Source organism: Phacochoerus africanus, chromosome 9 (assembly GCF_016906955.1).
Source record: "Phacochoerus africanus isolate WHEZ1 chromosome 9, ROS_Pafr_v1, whole genome shotgun sequence".
Classification (NCBI taxonomy): domain Eukaryota; kingdom Metazoa; phylum Chordata; class Mammalia; order Artiodactyla; family Suidae; genus Phacochoerus; species Phacochoerus africanus.
In genome coordinates this window covers 12220313-12232174 of record NC_062552.1, presented here as the reverse complement: position 1 = coordinate 12232174, position 11862 = coordinate 12220313, and positions in this window count along the sequence as shown.

Here is an 11862-nt window from a genome sequence, read left to right as displayed (position 1 = left end):
TCAAGTTTAATTGAATTATTAAAAAAATATCCTAAGGGTGTTTTTGAAGCTGATTGCTAAAATCTACGTTTGGGTAAAGATCAGATGCCCTGGGAGATGCAGGGGTTATATGCACTGGGAAAGGTATCCTTTGAAAGACTGTCTCTAACCTAGATAAAAGGTTTCTCTTCAGGTATCCTTAAGTGCTTCAGGCACAAAGAAATTTAAAAATTAACTCTTAAATTTATATTTCTCTTAAGAAGGGCCTTGCATTGGACTGGTCTATAAAGAGAACTGCTAACTCCATAGGCGCCTTAAAATAAGGTTCAAAAAAGAAAAACACTGATGCCAGGAAGAAGACTACCTCATAAGTAAACAGCTATTCCAAGACTGCCAGGCCTGACAGTATGGTTACTTTTCTTGGTTTCTTTTCGTCTCACACACAAATCAAATGTTTTCTATCATGGGTACGATCTTGTGTGCATTTTAAGAATCAATCAGATGGTTGGGTTTATAGTCAATTACCGACCATTAGTACTTCTGATTTACTTTGGTGGGTTTCTTCCTTCCACGGCCCTTATTAGTCAGCCCTTTGGTAATTGCATTCTAAGAAAAATATAATTCTGTCAAGGCCACTACTAATATTACTATGGACAAAGCCAGTATATTATTTCCCTTAAAGATAAGAAACAGACAAAGCCAGGTGAAGCGGGATATACTGGACTACATTTGGTAAAAGCTTTTAACCTAAATTCCTATTTATAACTTTACCAATACTACCAACTATACTATTTACTATTAAGTATTTTTACGAAATTGCTATTTCTTACATTGCCAAATGTCTAATTGAGTCTCTAAAATAATATATGGTTCCATATGAGATCAGCCTAACTCTAGATATGAGAAAATGCAACAAGAGGGGATGTTTACTTGGGCCGGAACGGATTAATAAGACAGGTGGTCCAGGAGGTCCCCTTGCGGTGCAGCAGAAATGAATCCAAATAGGAACCAAGAGGTTGTAGGTTCAATCCCTGGCTTTGCTCGGTGGGTTAAGGATCCGGCGTTGCCATGAGTTGTGGTGTAGGTCGCAGACGTGGCTCAGATCCCACATTGCTGTGGCTGTGGTGTAGGCTGGCAGCAATAGCTCTGATTAGACCTGTAGCCTGGGAACTTCCATATGCTGCAGGTGCGGCCCTAAAAAGACCAAAAAAAAAAAAAAAAAAAAAGAAAAGAAAAAAGACAGGTGGTCCTGAGAATTTTAACAACTGTGAATAAGGTCTGTCCAATAATAGCACACTGAGTAGCCTGTCAACGAATCTGTACCAGACCTGGGAATGAGCATTCCTAGCACCTTGGGACAAAATGATCATAAAATACCCCCCCCCAAGACTGTGGTCAAATATATGACCATGGGGAGCCCTGTGAACTGGAGATGGGCACTAGCCATCTGCCTCTACATGGAGTAAATCATGAGCAGCTGCAGCTTCTGTCCCTCAAGGAGGGTCAGGTTGGAGATCAGGAATGAGGGGCCCTGCGGTCTGGAAAAACTGATGGAATGGGGCCTTCCGAGAATTAGGTATTTTCAGGTCAAGATTTTTATAAGCCCAAATGCTTGCATCTTCTCATATCTAGGAAAACACTGAGCTCATTAACAGTGACATCTGCTTTAGCCATTTAGGAGAAGAATACAATTCAAAGACAAATGGAATAGCTGTGGTTCAGACATCCAAGGTAATACCAGACAAATGCTTGTATTGCTAAAAATTTAAGGTTTAGACACACTTTAATCCGCCAGCCATTCTCAAAGAACAACATCAGCTGGCAGCTGGGAGATGCAACCTTACATTTTCAAGGTCCCCTCTTATAACAAGGAAAGATGGAAACATATAATGACTAACAGCTCTTGTTATTTATAAGCCAACACCACATTAACAGTTAAAATCTACTTAGACAAAAACTAGACAACTAACTACCTGACTACAAGTCTCCCTGAAGGGCCAGGTCCAGATGGGGTTTTAGGCCTATTTTAAAAAATTACATCTCTTTTGTCTATTAACATTCAAACTGTCACTTTTCCAATTATTTTTGACTGGGTCTGTTACACCTACATTAAATGGCTTCATTACTTTACAATATTTCCCTTACTGATCTTTGGCTTTGACTTTTAATCTGCTTCTTAAGTTAGTTTCTTCTAGAACCCAACAAGTCTTCAAATAATACTTCGATGGGGCTATCAACCAGTCAACATCCTAAGAACACTGGAACAAGCCATCCCATGGAGCCACACCTCCCCTTCACGAATGCCCTGACAGAAGTTAGGCAGAGGGAACCCAGAGGCCTACAATGCCCCCATTCAAGCAGGAAGCAGCTAGAACGGTGGCCGGCCCTTTTCCCTTATAATCTAGATTCCCAGATGCCACAGAGTAAGACAGGCAGGTAGTTAGACATGAGCAGGGCATTCGAAGGGGCCAAAGATTTGGTCCTCAAGAAAAAGAGGGGGGAATGCTACAGGCTTCAAGTGTCCTTCAAGAGATTAAACCCCAAAGCCTCTGGCCACGTCTCATTGCAATGCCCCTTCCCTCAACTTGACCAGCCTGGGCTGCTCACTCCCTGCTAGAGAAGGAATGCCGCCTCTTCCTCACCTGGCCACCACTGAACCTGTTTCCCATGCAAATCAGGTGCCCAAGACCAAAAGGAAGGTCAAATTGGGTCTCCACTCAGTTTGCACTGTAGGGTATAAAGACTACTGCAGGAGTTCCCGTCGTGGCACAGCGGAAACAAATCCGACTAGGAACCATGAGATTTCGGGTTCGATCCCTGGCCTTGCTCAGTGGGTTAAGGATCTGGCATCGCTGTGAGCTGTGGTGTAGGTCACAGATGCGCCTTGGATTCGGATCTGGCGTTGCTGTGGCTCTGGCGTAGGCCGACCACTACAGCTTCAATTAGACCCCTAGCCTGGGAACCTCCATATGCTGCAGGTGCGGCCCTAAAAAGGCAAAAGAGAAGAAAAAAAAAAAGGCTACTGCAGAATGAGTCAAACCCTCTTTTTTAACCTGTGGGCACCTGAGTCCTATCCCCTTCTCTGAAAATGTATTTGCCCTTTAATAAATCTGTAAACCGTCCCCAGTTCCAGTGCTTTGTTAAGGTGAGACAGGGAACGAGGAAATTGTGATGGTAACATGTATGACTGAATCATTTGTCATAACTTTGTAAATCAGCTAATCTTCAATAAAATAAATAAATAAATAGGGAGTTCCTGTTGTGGCTCAGCAGAAACAAATCTGACTAGCATCCATGAGGACCCAGGTTCGATCCCTGACCTCGCTCAGTGGGTTAAGGATCCGGCGTTGCTGTGGCATAGGCCTGCAGCCCCTAGCCGGGGAACTTCTATATGCCATGGGTGTGGCCCTAACATTTAAAAGTAAATAGAGGAGTTCCCGTCGCGGCGCAGTGGTTGACGAATCTGACTAGGAACCATGAGGTTGCGCGGGTTCAGTCCCTGCCCTTGCTCAGTGGGTTAACGATGCGGCGTTGCCATGAGCTGTGGTGTAGGTTGCAGATGCGGCTCGGATCCCGCGTTGCTGTGGCTCTGGCGTAGGCCGGTGGCCACAGCTCCGATTCCACCCCTAGCCTGGGAACCTCCATATGCCGCGGGAGCGGCCCAAGAAATAGCAACAACAACAACAACAACAAAAAGACAAAAGACAAAAAAAAAAGAAAAAGTAAATAGAGTCTTCCATTAAAAATAAATAAGTAAAAAGAACTATGATAACCCTTTAAAAAAAAGAGATGAGGTCACTGGGGGGCCCTAATCCAATACGCTGGTGAACTTATAAGAGACAGAGACATCCAGGGAAAATGTGGGGTGAGGACAGAGGCATAGACTGGAGTGATGCACCTACAAGTTAAAGAAGCCAAGCTCTGTAGGAGGGAAGCATGGGGCAGATTCTCCTTCAGGGGCCTTGGAAGGCACCCCTGCTGACACCCTAACTGGGACCCTCCAGCCTCCAGCGCTGTGAGAGAATACATTTCTGCGTTTCCAGGCACCCTGATTTTGGCCCCCTTTTGTTTGTTTGCTTTGGTTGTTTTTTTGGGGGGCCACATCCGCAGCATATGGAAGTTCCCAGGCTAGGAGTCAAATCAGAGCTGCACCTGCCGGCCTATGCCACAGCCACAGCAACTCGGGATCCAAGCCGCATCTGTGACTTACACCACAGTTCATGGATCCTTAACCCATGGAGCAAGGCCAGGGATCAAACTGCATCCTCATGGATACTAATCAGGTTCATAACCACTGAGCCACGACAGGAACTCCTGATTGTGGCCTCTTGTTAGGGCAGCCCCAGCAAAGGAACACAGAAGCCTTGATGGCAACAGGCATGGAGAGAAGAGTGGGGCAGCCAGCACACAGGGCCTGAGCTCAAGTGCGACCTTCCATTCTGACCCGAGGCACCTTGCTGGCCTCACCCTGCTCCTCAGCAGCACAGCATGACGTCAAGATGAAGTGAATCCTAACTAGCACTGGCTCAGAGGGTTTCTACCCCTGCCGGTTGTCCTGAGTGCACTTACTCTGCATCTCCACGGAGTTGCTCAGGGGCAACTTTCCCATCCACAAATGGTCAACCCTTCTCTACCTTTTCAGCATAGGGTGACGAAAGCCACCTCCTCTAAGGGACCACAGGGCGGTCAGGGCCACATTTGCTGGCGGAGGTTATGAGATGAATGGGGGTTACTGTCTCTGAGTCTCCATTTGCACCATGGGCCAGACTTGCAATGAGACGCCACTATTCCCCAGGGTGGGGAGGTGAACACAAGGCTGTCAGGGGCAATTAGGAAAAATTGCTGGGGGAGAGGCAGTTATTCTTCCCCCTAATGTTCTTTTACACAGAGTCTGAGTCATGGCAAGAACAAATCTGTTGGGGCACCTGCACCCACCCTTCAGATATGCTGGAGGAAAAGTGAACTTTTGCTAATGACAGTAAGGTGTCCTGGACTACCAGCTGAAGTCATCGTGGCTCATCTCATGATATTTGCATGTATTTTGAGCCATCTGATCAGATGAATTGCGGTTCCCTGTTCCTGAGAAGGGCCTCAGATCATTTTAAATCAATCTACTTAACCTTTGCCTTGAGGTCGTAGTTTTTTCCTTTCTACTCTGCCAGGGCTCTGAGGAGGGTACAGAATTACATGGCTGACACTTGCATACCTGTTGGAAAAAGTGTTCTTTAGAATGAGACGCTTGGTTTGTATCTATGTTAAGACAAATTTCCCGGTAAGGCAATTCCCTAGTGAGACTATTTCTGGAGGCATTTTTGCTATAATAATAGCATTGTCTTCCTGCAGGGGAAAGCCTCAGGCCATCCAGAGACTACAAGTCTTACAACTCAGACATGGAACTATGGCATTGACCAAAGAAAGTGAAAGGAGTCAATTGCCATGTTGGCGGGGTGGGGGGTGGAGGATGGGTGGGTACAGGTTTAATACCATCACAACTGGGTATTGTGTGGGGTGGAAATGGGGTTCCCTAGATGTCACTGGGCACAAACAGGACAAAGCACATGATAAGAAGCTGCCAGACTGGAAAATCCAGACACAAGCATTTTTTATCTGTTCCCTAACCCTTTCCATGCCCAAGCATGCCACTGAATGTTGCGCATTGTCTTGGGGAGAAAGGAGGACTAGAGGCCATGGAAAACCCAGGTGGCTGTAGCTAGAATTTGTGGACAGATGGAGGAAGCAGCCCGCTCAAGCTCAGGCAACCTTTTTTTTTTTGGTCTTTTTGCCATTTCTAGGGCCACTCTTTCGGCATATAGAGGTTCCCAGGCTAGGGGTCAAATCGGAGCCACAGCCACTGGCCCACGCCAGAGCCACAGCAACATGGGATCCAAGCTGTGTCTGCAACCTACACCACAGCTCACAGCAACACCAGATCCTTGACCCAGTGAGCAAGGCCAGGGATCGAACCCACAACCTCATAGTTCCTAGTTGGATTCGCTAACCACTGAGCCACGACGGGAACTCCCTCAGGCAACCTTTTCTATCACAGGCCCCTTTTTTGAACCACAGGTAGGGGCTGGATCCCGAAATGGCAGAGGTGCCAAAGTCAAGGGCTGGTGTTCTTTGGGCCATGTGCCCTTAGCAGCTGCGTTGACCCAGGCTTTTCCCTTTTAAGGCATCAGTGACTTGATTTCCTAAACACGACCTTCCGGAGCAACGAGTAATTGTTACAAATCCATTAAACTAAAGTAAACCTAAAGTTCTCTTAGATGTTTCAATACGGAGAATCACTTCGGAAGATTTCACCTTAAAACAGTATGTTTAAATCGATGGCTTAAATATACATTTCAAATTGCAGAGAAAAGGCTATCTTTAGGCAAAACACCCAATGTGCAGACATCTTGTTAACATAAGGGCATTGGCATTAGTGTTCTGATTCTCTTAAGCCTTTCTATACTTAATTTTGCATCTCCCTAGGTTGAAAAACACTTATTCATTAAAGAAGATGGTTTCCCTACCAGGTAACCAAACTTCTCTACTGAGAGCGACTTACAGCTGAAGGCTGCCTGGACTCTCACTTAGGATCCGGATGGTACGTGCTGGGTTCTTGCTATTTCTTTGAGTTCACTTACCTCCTGCCCTGGACTTAAATTATACACCTGACCTCATTCTTCCAAGGAGAAGACAGGAGGCCCCAGCTCCCCCCTCACTGATAAATGTTACATATGTGAACTTTTTTCCCCTCTAACCCTCGAGACCTTTGAATGTGATGGGTTCCTGCCATGGTTAAAGACCTCTGGGCCTCATGGAACCTCCCACTCTTTTATATTAAAGAAAAAAAATGATAGAACCCTTTCAGACACTGAACATCACATACAATTAAATTCTGTATTTTTAGGTGATTTTCACTCACTGGGGGTTATAACTTAGGAAGTGTCTCTCAGACAATGCTTTTTAAATTTAATTTTCTACTTTCTGTATTCTTCATTGATTTAATAAGAGCCAAGAACAGCAATAACAAGGCTCAAGAGAAATACATTATATTCTATTCACCTGCTTTTACAAATTAAAAAAGTCTGTCATTCTCACTTTTTTGCACCTCATTATAGTCCCCATCGCTTTCCACATTTAATGTATATCAGAAGGCACAGCCATCCTTCTCTTTTTGAAGCTTACATTGGGTCAGACCTTTTCATATGAACTTTTCAACTTGTTTTGTTGCCTAATATATGATCTCTTTTCTGGCCAACTTTTAAAATATTTGAACTTGAGAGAATCATGAAATTTTTTTTCTTTTTTGACTGTCTCCTTCATATAGAAGTTCCCAGGCCAGGGATCAAATCTGAGCTAGAGAGGTGACCTCACCACAGCTACAGCAACACTGGATTCTTAACCCACCGTGTCTGGGCCAGGAATGGAACCGGTGTCTCCACAGAAGCAAGCCAGATCATTAACCCACTGCGCACAGCAGGAACTCCCTGAACTGTTTTTATAAACTTCCTGCCTCTTCAGATCTCTCTCCTCTGACAGATATTAAAATGGTAGCTACAAGTGAATTTCGAATTTCTCTCACAGCATCCTCTGATTGATGAGCCCCAATTTTCAAGGTCATTCTGCTGATCGGACACACCTGGGTTTGAACCCTAGCATCGCCTGTTCCTGGGGACGTTCCACATCCATTCTAATCCTGTTTTCCCTATACAAACATGCAAATAATATTAATGCCTATTTTATGAGGTTTAATGAGAGAATTAAGTAAGATAATGCATACATGGTCTTTATCACTGTGCCGGGAACATATCATTTAATAAACGGTAGCTGTAATAACGTTATTGTTAACATTACTGCATATAAAAAGGAACTCGGGGAGTTCTCGTCATGGCTCAGTGGTTAACGAATCCAACTGGGAACCATGAGGGCGCAGGTTCGATCCCTGGCCTCGATCAGTGGGTTAAGGATCTGGCATTGCCTTGAGCTGTGGTCTAGGTTGCAGACACGGCTCCAATCTGCCGTTGCTGTGGCTGTGGTGTAGCCCAGTGGCTACAGCTCTGATTCGACCCCTAGCCTGGGAACGTCCATATGCCACAGGAGCGGCCCTAAAAAGACAAAAAATTAAAATAAAATAAGAGGACTCAAGTGAATTAATGAGTAATGTGAACATGTGTGTACCTGTTAAAAGGGCAAACGTAGACTCTAACATACATTTCTCTCTTCCCTGGTCTTGCGCTCCTGTGACCCAGGCTCCCGAGAAGGGTTTGCCATCCCTGGAGAGACTCTAGCACAAGACATTACCTCATGTTGAAATCCCAGAGCCTCTGTGAGAAGTGGAGAGTTTTAGGTTGTCTCTGGTCTTTTTCTAAGATGAAATTTCGCTGGAGGGAGAAGAGACGATGGAAGCATGAGACGCCTGTGAGCTGGGAGAGGATTGGATGCTGCGAGCAGGGGGAGCCTTAAATAGAGAAGCTGCAAAGACCTGAGTCACGTGCCTCACATTCTCGCTTTGGCCAAACGTCTGGTCTCTGTTTTCTCTCACCTCTTTCTTCCCCATTAGTCAAATGCTGTCTCCTTCAAATCCATAACATTTCATCTTCCCTCGTTGCCCTGGCAACAGCTCCTCTTTTCCAGCCAGGAGGGTTTTATTGATCTCTCTGCCTTCTTTCAACCTCTTTTTAAAAATAAAAACAACATCAAATGAAAATCCTGCCTCCTAAGGAGTATTCCTTGACAAACTCAAACATTTACCAATATGCTCATTGACTTTCTCTTAGTAATGAAATAAACTTTTCCTTTTTGATTGTTTTTGTGCACTGTTTTTCCGTTTCTAACCAAATTCCAGACTACCTCTATTTTTTGTGTGGCACCTAATATATTTGATTGAATGTATTCTTTTAGTACACTTATAATAATGTTAAAATTAATTGGGGGCATCACCCCATCCCTGACAGCTTCGTGTACAGAAACTTAATACATAAACCCTGACTACACAGAGCCCTGCCATATAATAGAAAGAATTCCACGTTTCAGGTGGTGAGGTACCTATCCATTATAAGTAATATTTCATATAATAAATTCTGGTACTGTTAGGCCTGATTTAAGGCCCAACATAAAATAATCTGAGCACTGAGAAATCTTAGGATAATTCTGTTTCACATCTGAAAGCATTTTCAGAGATGGCCGAAGCCTTAGATTCTTGGCAGAAAATTCATTTAATTAAGAAAGGAAATTGGGGAGTTCCCATCAGCGCAGCGGAAACGAATCCAACTAGGAACCATGAGGATGAGGGTTTGATCCCTGGCCTCCCTTGGTGGGTTGAGGATCCGGTGTTGCTGTGGCTGTGGCGTGGGCTGGTGGCTACAACTGCAGGTGTGGCCCTACAAAGACAAAAAGGCCAAAAAAAAAAAAAAAGGAAAGAAAAAAGGAAGGAAATTGGGAATTCCCATTGTGGCACAGCGGAAATGAGTTCGACTAGTATCCATGAGGATGTGGGTTTGATATCTGGCCTCGCTCAGTGGGTCAGGGATCTGGCATTGCTCTGAACTGTGGTGTAGATCACAGATAGGGCTCAGATCTCACATTGCTGTGGCTGTGGCGTAGGCCAGCAGCTGCAGCTCTGATTCAACCCCTACCTGGGAACTTCCATAAGCTGCACATGTGGCCCTAAAAGGCCAAAAAAAAAAAAAAAAAAGAGAGAGAGAGAGAGAGAGAGAGAGAGAGGACATTATCACTATAGCCAAAGCTACCTCCCATTTTTAAAAGGAAATAGATCCCTTATGGTTTATTGGGTTAAGGATCCAGTATTGTCACTGCAGTGGCTTGGGTTGCTGCTGTGGTGCAGATTCAATCCCTGGCGCTGGAACTTCCATATGCTGCAGGTGCCCCCAAAATAAATAAATACGTTTATAAGAAATAGAAAATTCCTCTGAAACATGACAGGTTGATAAAAATTGATGTGCACACGTCTCCATTTCCATAATTAGTGTTGCTGAGTACACCTGCACAAAAAAACCACAGGGCTCTGTCGTAGATCAAAGGTGTGGACTGAGGTCCCTCTCATGGAGACGTGGTCAACTTGTTCTCCTCAGCGCTCCCGTAACTGGTTGAGGGGTGGAGGAAGTGCTCCCTTCATGTTCCGACCCCTCATGGGCATCCGTGCCCCACCTCTGTTCTGGAGATTCAGCTATGCCCAGGATGGGGCTCCCTGTGGGCGGCGAGTCAGTGTGGGTCCACACACAAGGAGGCTGGTCCTTCTGAGTCCCTTCCTTGCTGGGTCCTGACCCGCAAGCTGGGAAGTTCCAGCTCCTCTTTGCTGTCTCCTAGCTCCACCCATCCTGCTCCTTTGTTCTCATTTGAGTGACTCACCACTTCAGCTCTTCCTTCCCCTTCCAGGGGGCTTATGTTTCCTGGGTTCAGGAAGAGGAAAGCTGGCTTCCTAGCTAGCATCCTAGTCTGTGTCTCCTCCTTAGCTCAGCTGGTTCCTTGAATCTTGGTTTCTGCTGAGGAACGGGCAAGGAGCTGGTACCCTGGGGCTGATGAAGGAAATACACACAAAAGACAAGCATGGTACTTATAATCTGCCAGATGATTTTTTAAAAAATCTTTTTAGGGCTGCACCCTTGGCATATGGAGGTTCCCAGACTAGGGGATGAATCGGAGCTGTAGCCGCCGGCCTACACCACAGCTCATGGCAACACCAGATCCTTAACCCTTGAGGCCAGGGATCAAACCTGCATACTCATGGACGCTAGTCAGATTTGTTTCCCCTGCACCACCATGGGAACTCCTGCCAAATAGTATTTTGAAATTAGATTATTGTAGAGCTGAAAAAGGTAACCAATTATTAGTCCAGTTCTTTCATTTATTAATGAAGAAACTGAGGCCCAGAGATGCTAAAGGGTTTGCTTAAAGTCACCTAGCTGGTGGCAGAGGCAATGCCATGGTCCATATCTCCATGCCTTCAGGCCAGCATTATTTCCAGAGGAGTCTGTGCCCCTTATGTAAAAAGTCAATAACTGTATTAGAAGTTTCTAATCAACCATAGATCACTTATACTGGTTTTAGGGATATTAGTGAAAATGGTACCATCTTGTTACCTGTACCAGAAGTACTTGAATGCTGCAGATTAAACTCCATGTTCCTGAAAGAATTCAGAAGGGAATATTTCTTGGTCATTCCACATGGTTATTTGTCATCAATAACAAATAAGTAGCCAAGTGGAGACTCTCCCTCTAGGTGGACATGTAACCAGGCAACAAATCATTAACCAACCAAATTATGTCCCTCCTGGCTGAAAAAAACCTGCTAACCAGAACTCAGTTTTTCTGAGCAGACTGGCAAAGAAATGGTGAGGATACTTAGTGTGCAGTGAAAGTGTCTTATTTTCTAGCCTCTCAGTAGTCATTATTTCTTCCTGGTCTTGAATGCTGGAGGCTCTTTTAATTAACTTAAATCTTCATGTGTCACATCCTGTCTGAACCTCAGGGTTTCTGGAAGAAACTGAAAATAGGATTCAAAAAGTCAGGCTTCCAGTAGTCCTGTATCTTTGCAACTTGGGCTCCCTTTGCCCTGGAAGGACATTGACGGTCAGTGTACCGCATGAACCACTAGAGGGCACTTTGACACTTGCTTTCGAGTCTACAGAGTTCAGCCTCCCGGAGCGGCAAGCATCTGCATCTGTTGTGTTTACACATTAGTTCCATTTTGCAGTAGCGCTAAAGAAATGCTCTTCTTGCACAACAATCACAATCTACGATTCTTAACAAATACTGGTTGACTACGGGAATAGTGGCAAGGGATTCTAGTTAATCAAGAGGAAATTGATAAAGGTGTTTCACTCCAGAGGTGGGCAGAAGTCTAAAGGCATGGATTAGAAGAAAATAACTCTATGCT